Consider the following 11,331-nt stretch of genomic DNA (forward strand, 5'->3'; position numbering starts at 1 on the left):
CTAAAAAGTTCCTTGGTGAAAGGCACCTTAACCTTTGATCTGCAGAATTAACAATTATTTGGACGTCTTGCTCAATTTCAGTAGCCTAGTCTTCTTACATTCCTAGATTAGAATCGCCAACATTTTCAACCACAGGAACCAACTTATTCCACATGAAAGCTTCGTAATGTTCTCCGTATGCTTCCTTCAGACACTTGAAAAGCTCTATATCCACAATCTGATTAACAAACCAAATTATATGATGATTTCATAAACATAGGAATAACTAATACATTTTTGAACAATTACTGAAGTGATACTCGAGATTTGAGTAGATGAACGAACAGACTTCATTTTTCAACCTTTGTTTTGCAACTTCCTTATCTTTTGCTCGGATCACGAGATAAATCTTAGCCACACCGGGCATTGTTCTTAAAACCTTCTCTACGAGAACTGCGCATTTGAAACTCATCAATGTCATAGTTGACAATTACCCAAAGAAAGATCATTGAATTCTTTAATCCATATAAATAGGGGAAGTAAGAATGTCCTGAAAAATGTATATGGGGTAGTATGAGAATGAAGGAATTAAGTATATACCTTTTCCAAAGAATCCAGTCGCACCAGCGACAAAAAAAAACCTTTCCTTGAAGAAACTTTTCGACTCCAACACCATCATTCTTCACCTCTGGGTCTATGAATATTCCAGCATCAAGAGGTTTTTCCTTAAGTGTAACTTGTTCCTGGTGTTTCTCATTGTCTTGACGATACAATGCAGTGCTCTTTTCTCCCTTAAGAATGATTTTTTATTTCAGAAAAAAGGTTGCAAATATATAGTTATATTTGTCTTGTTTATGGTTGTTGATGGCGAATGGAACAAAAGTGATAGATATTTACAAAAAATTTATGGTTGTTTTATCAATATTTATTTTAGAAATAGAGGTTTGACTAGTTTCAAACATACTCCAACTCTGACGTAGAAAGAATAGTGCCTTCGTGAATGGAGTAATAATTGCACATGAATTATTATGCAAAGAATTGCATAATTTGATTCGCCAACTAGCAAGTGTGGAAATAAAAAATTTCGTGTTTGTTAAACTAAAACTACAGGTGGCATAAATTAACTTTATCCTTTATCATTATCAAGGGCGAAACTAGTCAATTTTTATTGAAGAATTAAAGACGAAGAAAAATAAAAATAAAAAATTTTAAAATTAATATATTTAACTTAATTAATAATAAAAAAATTTATAATAAACAATATTTTTATATAACATGTAAATCAAAAGAAATAAGAAAAGAAAGATTTAAAATAGTCTTTTAAAAAAATTGTGTTATGTTTCTTGGATTCAAATTTATCAATTATTAACTTTGCACTAAAAAGCTAATAATGTCTTTCTTAATATAAAAAATTAAATTATCTATAAAAACCTCATAATCTATTTTGTTCAAGAATCTTGTTTTCATAATTTTTATTATTAAAAAAACTCTCTCTATAGTTGTTGTAAAAATCGTAAGAGTCAGAATAAGATAAATTAATCAATCAATTTAGATTAATAAAAAATAATACATTGATGAAAGTTTAAGCAACAATCAACAGTGCAATACCACAATTTATATTTGAGAATTACATAACAATTTTTTAATTCTTAAAAACTGAAACCATAAAAAATAAAATTCACATAAAAAAAAAAGAACATGAAAAATAGAAGATAGAACCCACATAACAAAAAAAAAAGAACATGGTTAATGGATTGTAGAAAATTTGAAAAAAAAATCTATAAAAACTTAGAATATATGAGCAAATAGAATAGAAATGAAAAAGATCAACAAATAGAAATAATAATAATATAAATAAAAAAAATAAGACAATCACATAATGGTAGTAAGTGGTTCCCGTTATTCCTTGTCCAAGCTGATAAGCTCATAAATCTCTCTTTAAGAATGAAGTGTATTTTGGTAGTGAGTTACAGAGAACGGAATAAAGTAAAAATGAAAAGATAAAAGAGAATAAAAAGAGAAAAAAGAAAGAGGGAAAAGAGATATGAAAAAACGTAAAAATTAATGTAAAATTGAGTGAAGCTTGTGAGATCATTTTATTGTTTTTTATTTATATTAATTATTTTAAAAAAACATTAAAAGAAAAAGTATATAATACAAAAAAATTTTAAAACTTTTGGAGGCTATCAATGCTACCATCCATAGATGATCATTATCATGATCATTTTTCAATAGTTACTTTGAAATATCAAGTTTTTGTTATCATATTATATATAGATTTTGTTATGAAATAAATCTTAAAAGAACAAATAAAGATAACTTGAAAGAATAATTAAAGAGAAGAAAGAAAGTGTTTAGGGAGGAGAAAAGAGATCTTATTGAAGTGTATATTTACAAATGAACTGAGGGGGCCTATTTATAAGCAAATAACCCCTTTATATTGATAGAACTTACAAGATGAAGATAACACTTAGAAATTAGATGGATTAAATCTTAATCCAATCTAATTTACATCAAATCTAGATATAGATAGAATAAATGGATATTCACAAAAATATTCATAACACTCCCCCTTGAATATCCATTGTATTAAGAATATATCTCGTTAAAACCTTACAAGGAAAAAATCTCATGGGAAAAAAATCCGAGTGAAGAAAAAAGAGTACATAATTCTTTTCAAGAATGCGCTTATGAAATACTGCCTCATTAAAAACCTTATCAAGAAAAACCCAGTGGGAAAAATCTTGATGAAGGAAAAGAGTACAGTGCGTATTTTACTCCCCCTAATGACTGCATTATAGAGATCTTTAAAATGATGCATTCCAACTTTTCAAATGTTGCAATAAAAAGGGCTTTAGTAAACAAATTTGCTAGATTGTCACTTGAACGAATTTGTTGAACACTAATATCACCCTTTTCTTAAAGGTCATGAGTGAAGAAGAATTTTGGCGAACTATGTGTTTTGTTCGATTGCCTTTAATATATCCTTCCTTTAGTCGTGCTATGCAAGCAGTATTATCCTCATATAACATTGTTAGAATTTTCTTCTTGGTTGACATGCCACACGTTTCTCAAATATGTTAAGTTATAGGTCTTAACCAGACACATTCATAACTTGCTCATTAGTTGCTAAAATTTCTGCATGGCTGGAAGAAGTAGCAACTATAGTTTGCTTTATAAAATGTCATGAAATAGCCTTACCTTCATATGTGAATAAGTAACCTGTTTAGGATCCAACTTTATGTGAATATGATAAATATTCTGCATCTGCATAACTAATTAAATTTTATTTTGATGCATTTGAATAATATAAGCCCATATCCATTGTTCCTCGGAGATGTCGAAGTATATGTTTAATTCTATTCCAATGTCATCGAGTTAGAGAAGAACTATATCTTGCTAATAAATTCCAGCAAATGAAATATCAGGTCGTGTATTACTAGCAAGATACATTAATGCTCCAATTGCACTAAGATATGGTACTTCAGGACCAAGAAGTTCTTCATTATCCTCACGAGGTCGGAAAGGGTTTTTTTTTCACATCTAATAATCTTACAACCATTGGTGAACTCAATGAATATGCTTTTTCCATATAAAATCATTTTAGCACTTTTGCTATATAATTAGATTGATGGACAAAAATGCCATTTGTCAAGTGTTCAATCTGAAGACCCAAACAAAACTTTGTTTTTCTAAGGTCTTTCATCTCAAATTCATTCTTTAAATAATCCACGACTTTTGATAACTCTTCAGGAGTTCCAATAATGTTTAGATCATCAACATAAACAACAATTATCACAAATTCAGATCCGAATCTTTTTATAAAAACGCATGGGCATATAAGATCATTTTTATAGTCTTCTTTCGACAAATATTCACTAAGGCGATTATACCACATGCGTCCGGATTGTTTTAATCTGTATAAAGATTTATTTAATTTGATCGAATAAATTTTTCGAGATTTCAAATTTTGTGCTTTAGGCAACTTAAATCCTTCAAGTATTTTCATATAGATATCACTATCAAGTGAGCCATATAAATAGGCTGTAACTACATCCATCAAACGCATTTCAAGCTTTTCACGTATTGCCAGACTAAGTAAATATCGAAATGTAATTGCATCCACCATAGGAGAATATGCCTCTTCATAATCAATACCAGGCTTTTGGGTAAAACCTTGTGCGACAAGCCATGCTTTATATCTCACAATATCATTTGTCTCATTTCATTTTTGCACAAATACCCATTTATATCCCATTAGTTTTACACTATTTGGCATGTGGACTATAGGTCCAAAAACTTTACATTTTGCAATTGAATTCAATTCCACTTCGATTGCGTCTTTTCACATTGACCAATTATTTATATGTCTACATTCTTCAATAAATATAAATTCAAGATCCTCGTTTTTCTTTGATAATAATGAGCTCTATATTATATACAAAATATCTTCGATGTTTATTTACCGGTTCCATCTTTTCCCATCATGACATAATTGATTGAGATCTCTTTATTTTCAATGATTTCAGGTACCTGAATTTCTTTTGAAAATTTTTTTTTCAATTATGTCAGAGGTCTCTTCTAAAGTTTCTACTTCCTCTTTCTAACCATCTTAAATATCTGCTCCTTTTTCATTTCGAGGATTTTATCTTTGGAACCAATTGATTTCCACGCTTCTGGCGTGCCTTGTCCTACAGGGACATCAATGCTAATAGGAGCATTTGCAGTTGGTATATTAGATTTAGTTATTTCCTTTAGGTCAGTAAATACGTCTGGCAACTGATTTGCTATATTTTGTAAAATAATTATCTTTTGAACTTTATGTTCATATTGCTTTGTGCGAGGATCAAAACTAAATAATGATAATTCAGTCTAAGAAATTTCATCTTTTAGCTGCTTATTTTCTCCCCCTAATGTTGGAAAAATTATTTCATCAAAATAACAATTGACAAACTTTGTCATAAATAAATCTCATATCGATAGTTCTAAATATTTAATTACAAATGGAGATTTGTATCCAATATATATTCCTAACCTTCTTGAAAGACACATCTTTGTGCATTGTGGTGGATCAATTGAAACATATACCGCGCATCTAAAAAAATTATTAGATGGAAAATATTTGGTTCCTGACCATAAACCAATTGTATAGAGAGAATTTATAATAACTCGTTTGGCCTGATGCATACAAATGCTGCTGCATCCAAAATAGCATGCCCCCAAGTCAACATTGGGAGTTTGAATTTCATAAGCTTGCAATCAGTTGGAAGTATTTAATAAATAATTCTGCTAGACCATTTTGTATATAAACATAAGCAACAAGCTGTTCAATAGTTATTCCAACTAATATGCAATATTATACGCTTGAGATGTAAATTCACCAGCATTATCAAGACAAATAATCTTGATTATATAACTAGGAAAATATGCTTGCAAATGAATGATTGTAAATGCCAAATTGCAAGCTGATAATAAGCACACATGTGACCATTTAGTCGATGCATCGATTAAAATCGTAAAATATCTAAATGGTTCACATGGTGGATATATGAATCCACATATAATCTTGAATATTATTAAAAAATGTAGAGAATTCAGTCCCAACTTTAGTTGGTGGTAGCCTTATAATTTATTTGCCTTTAGAGCAAGTAGCACATAAAATTCATTAGATTAAAATTTTTTTGGTTTTTCAATGAATGATCATATAAATTTTTAGTCATTTTTTGCATCATTATTGATCCGGGATGGTCTAACCAGTCATGCCAAACATTAAATAATTAGTAAACTTCTGGTTTACTATGAGTTTCAATTATTCTAATATTTGTATAGTTTAATTCTAAGAACAAAGCGAGTAATTTTTTTTCAACACACACTTTGTACTTGAGATAATAGATGTAATATAGAGGTATTAAATGTCTCTTTCATTCGTTGTCTTAATATGACATCTATTCAGACAAATATTTTTTAAACTTAATAAACGTCTTTGAGACTTAATAGAAAATAATACATCCTTAAGGTAGTAAAATATTAGCTCTTCTGGAGCTTTCAATTAATCTTGTACTACCAAGTATTGAATTGACATTGATTTTTTTTTTCGTTATCAAGTAGGAAAAATATTTCTTGTTTTTAAATATAGTGTGTGTTATAGCAATGTCTACTAGACATATATTTACATCATAGATCTTAGATCCAATAATATGAATATCTATAAATATATACAATAAGAAACTTACAAGTTAACATAAAAGAATATTAAACATAGAATAAGAACATATCATTTAAACATAGTAAAGCGTCTTTATAATATAGTTATACTAAAACATACCAATTAGTATTAAGTTCATTCTCAAATATTCCCATTACTAATTAAATGATCAATTCCTTCTATAAGACAAGAAAATCAACCATGAATATTTTCGTTACCAATCATATAATCAATTCCTCTTTCAGGATGGATAAATATCTTAATGTGCTATATCAACTTGGCCATGATTGAAATCATCACAAGATGTTTTAGTTTTCAGTGATGCTTGATACAATTCAAAATGTACAATAACTACGTAACCAATGGTCTTTCATGCCACATCAATGACAATATGTTTTCTATATTCCTTTTTTTTTTATTTTTGTATTTTCATTATTCATCCACTTCTGATGGGTTGAAAGTATTCATCCACTTTTTGATGCATTATTCATTTTTGGTGAGTAGTGGGTTACGGTATTCATCCACTTCTGGTGGTAAAATTATCCATCTACTTTTGGTGGCAAAATCATCCATCCACTTCTGGTGGCAAAATTATCCTTAGATACTAATAGTAAAATTATCGATCCACTTCTGATGGTAAAATTATTATCCACTTCTGGTGGTAAAATTAGAATTAAAATAGTAATAGTGTAAATTATTATAACCACTTCTTTCATATCTATGATCATAATTATTAAATAAAGTCTCATTCACTTCAAAGAATAGATAGATTCATGACCATGACCATGATGTCGCATTCACTTCAGGGAATGGATAAATTTATAATTTTTTTTATTAGTAGCTCATTTGTCACATTCACTTCAGGGAATGAATATTATGATTTTTCATTAATAGCTATAAAATAGCAAATTCACTTTTCAATCAAGGGACAGAATAAAATATATACTATATGATAGTAAAATTCATATTAAAGTTGATTTTTAGATAATAAGAATATTAAAGAGATATCAAATCACTTGATTTATTACAACCAAAACAATTAAAGATCAACCATTGTAATTCTTTTAAAGCTTGGAGATGATGAAAACAAAATAATAGCAACGCTTACCTAATTTGCTAAAACTATAAATCAAAATCGAATCGTTGAAATCCTTTTGAAGTTTGAAGATGATGAAAACAAAATAATTCCAAAACTTGAGAGATCAGAGAGGATTGTGCCGATAACGTGTTATGAAATAAATCTTAAAAGAACAAATAAAGATAACTTGAAAGAATAATTAAAGAGAAGAAAGAAAGTGTTTAGTGGGGAGAAAAAAGATCTTATTGAAGTGTATATTTACAAATGAACTGAGGGGGCTTATTTATAGGCAAATAACCCCTTTATCATGATAGAACTTACAAGATAAAGATAACATTTAAAAATTAGATGGATTAAATCCTAATCTAATCTAATTTACATCAAATCTAGATATAGATAGAATAAATGAATATTCACAAAAATTTCATAACAGATTTGATATTTTTTTTGGAGTGTGTAAATTGAATTAAGAATTATATCCGTATTAGTTACGCTTTCGACTTACAATTATAGTGCCAGCTTGGTCAGAGTCTCAAATTAAATATCTAATACTGGAAATATCTATGTGATATGTAGTGATCTGAAACTCAATAGAGAATAAATAGTCTTAAGCTCTTGCGGTAGTACCTGAACATAACGTACTACATTGTTTAAAGATCCCAAAATTTATAATCTTGTTGCAATAATGATTAATTAATAAATGAGAGATATATAAAGCCCGTTAAAAAAAATATAATCACTAAAAAATGATTTTTTTTTTGGAACTTTTATTGTGATTGTTTCTACGAGCTTGAGTGAAAAGGATTGCCGTACTATATTTCTCTCTCTCTCTCTTTTATACACACACAAATACAAACACATACACATACATACACATATATAAAAATGTGGTTATAGAAAGTTATATGAAAGTAGCTCTTCTAATTACAGCCTATTTATACCAATAAAATCACAATTTATCCAACTTTCAAGAAAAAATTTCATAATTTATCTAAATCAACGAAATTAATCTGTCTTACAAACAATAAATAAATAAAATGGATAAATAGATGGTTAACATTGACATGCCCTTCAACAAGTGAAACAGAACTTAGAACCCCAACAAGAGATATTGGTAAATTAAGGATCAGAATCATGCAAAGATAGTCTCTTTCCACTAAGATTTTCTTTTGATCAATCTTTCGACTAAGATTTTGTATCTTCACAGCTTATTTGTTTCATATTTTTAATCGTTGCTTACTTGTTTCAAGTAAGTTACAACAGATGGTAGAGTATCTAAAAGATTTTATGAAACTAAGACAAAGTGAAGTGAAGTTGAAGTAAATTCGGATAGTTGCGATCATATTTATGGTCGTGTTTTGGACGAAAAATTTAGAAATGAAATTATTTTAAAATACATGGATTTAAAATAAAAATATTTATATTTGCATTGTTTGGATAATTATTTGTTAAAATGATATTTTGAGTAATGAAATTTAATGAGATAAAGAAAATAACTATAAAAGAAGGATAATAATATTAAAGATAAAAAAAAGAAAAATATGAAGGAAATATGTAATTCTAATGTCATTCAATTTGTGAAAATGTGTAAAGTTTATTAGTGATATTAAAAGATAACAATTATGTTTAAAAATGAGTTTTTGTAATTAAAATAATAGAACATAAAAGTTACATAAGAAAAGAAAGAGTATAAAAGTTAATATTGTAATGACCCGAAATTCTACATTACTAAATTTGTGCGAATCTACTATGATATATATAATAAAGATTTAAACTTAAACTTAACGAGGTGATTTTTATAAATAAAATTGTGAGATAATTCAAATTAAAATAGGTATACCTCGGTAGTTGGTGCAAGTGTCCATAATACCTCACAGAAAGTCTAAAAGATTATAAAATTAATCTTGCCTAGTTAATCTCGAATTTGTAAAATTTTTTTCCCAAAGTTTTAGCTTCTCTTTTCTCTTATAGAGTTTCTTTATTTTTCTCCGAGTTTTCTTTTATCTGAAAAAAAAAAAACTAAAAGCGTACAATAGGTTTCAATTCTAAGTGGATGCTTTTGGGTTTGAATCCAAGTATCCAATTTTTTTTTTGGACTTTTCTATGATCCGGTGATATAGATATCTTATTAAAAAACTAAGGAATTTTAAAATTGACACCTGAAGCAAGAGGCATGATTCAAATTAGAATTTTATATAGTTTCTAAATTATGTAAGATAATTTAAACAAGTCCTTATTTTTTTATTATGTTCAATTAAACCTTGTACTTTCACTTTGGGTCAAATAAGCCTTTATGATTAATGATTGACTAATTTTCATTAGTCGAAATGTCACTTATCATTTTATATCCTGTGACATTGACTCGTGTGCTGATATGCAGGGTAAAAAATGCAACATGAACATGTCACTATGCCACATCAACATTATGTGATATAAAATGACAAGTGGTACTTTGACTAAGTCAATTGTCACAACTCAATCCCGTACCATGACCAGTGCGAAGACCAAGAACACAAGTCCCTTAACCCAAGCAAGCCTCACACTCGACAAGTACACATATACATGGTACAATCATAAGTACACTCGAATGTCTGTAAACTTCAACTACAATTGCATAGATGTACTCTCATTCATCAATAAAGCATCGAGCTCATATTGGCTCTTACATATATATCAAGTTATGATGTCTTACATTTTGCACAACTTGTGTGCTCATGTGGGCCCTCGAACCATCGTACTAAACCATATGCCATACATATACATATGCATGACCATACATATGTGATATCAAGTATGTTGCCATTCTTGGCTACAAGGTAAGAGTGTAAACTAACAGTCGTAGTTACATAACCAAAATAAACCCGTTAGCGAAGCGTAACTGACATAAGTAGGCTTCATAATCGACTGTTAAGCATACCTATCAAACGAGACTTGACAATCCTTCCTGAGATGGCAATCCAAGCTAAGTCAAGTATCTAAAAACTAGAAGCATGAGATTTAAAAATGTGAGTATAACTCAGTGAGTGAATAATGTAAGGGAACAAGTTAAGCATGATTTGTTAATAATACATTGCCTTTATTTGTAAACATTGCAAATTTGTTTTCAAAGATAAATCCCATTCAAATCATGCATGAACAATGTGTTGTGCATTAATTAGGCGAACTTATACATGTATGAAAACTCCTTTAGAAGTTGGGAGAAACGTACTAACCAATGGCCTTTGAAAAACACTCAAAAGGAAAACATAACTTAATTTTGGTATAAAGGGATCGACCTTTCTTACCTTGGGGGTTGATCACTAGCACATGGAAACATTTCTGGAGGTTCTAGCTTTCGAGGATCGATCTTTTCTAACTTTAAGGGTTGATCCCTTATGGCTAGAAAGCCTTTACACAGTTATTGGATGCTAGGGATCAAATATTTTTATTTCGAGGTTGATCCTTCATGGCCAAAAGCACTTAATAACTTTTGGATGACAACGATTGACCTTCTGAGTTTCAGGGGTAGATCCCTGTTGACCATAATGCAACTTTTGAGTTCTTTTGAACTCTAAATTTGGTCTAACAAAAGGGAATCCACATTCCACCATCATACATTTATCTCAAAAGCTCATTCCATCAAATATCCAATCTTGTTACATCTCAAAAGAAGGATCGCAATCCAAACCCATAAATAGCTTAACCAAACACCATTTCAAGAATCAATCCAAGTGTTGCCTAAGTGGACCTTTGAATTAAAAACCAAGTTTAAGCCAAAGGTCTTTCGACCAGTGGAGTAGTGTCATAACCCTAAATTCTTAGGGCATCAAGCATGTGTCTTACTCTCCACACATGTCTAGCATAAAGCCTTACTAGACACACATGTCTAGCATAAAGCCTTACTAGATAGGCATCAAGCATGTGTTTTATCCCCACCACACATGTTTGGCACCAAACCTTGTTAGCTAAGCTCAAGCATGTGTCTTGCTTCAGCATACATGTGCAACACGATACCTCTTGCTAGATAGGGATAACAAACATGTGTTTCATTGAGCACACATGTCTAGCACCAAACCTTCATAGATAGGTT

The sequence above is a fragment of the Theobroma cacao genome, chromosome 5 (genome assembly GCF_000208745.1).
Source record: "Theobroma cacao cultivar B97-61/B2 chromosome 5, Criollo_cocoa_genome_V2, whole genome shotgun sequence".
NCBI classification, from domain to species: Eukaryota; Viridiplantae; Streptophyta; class Magnoliopsida; order Malvales; family Malvaceae; genus Theobroma; species Theobroma cacao.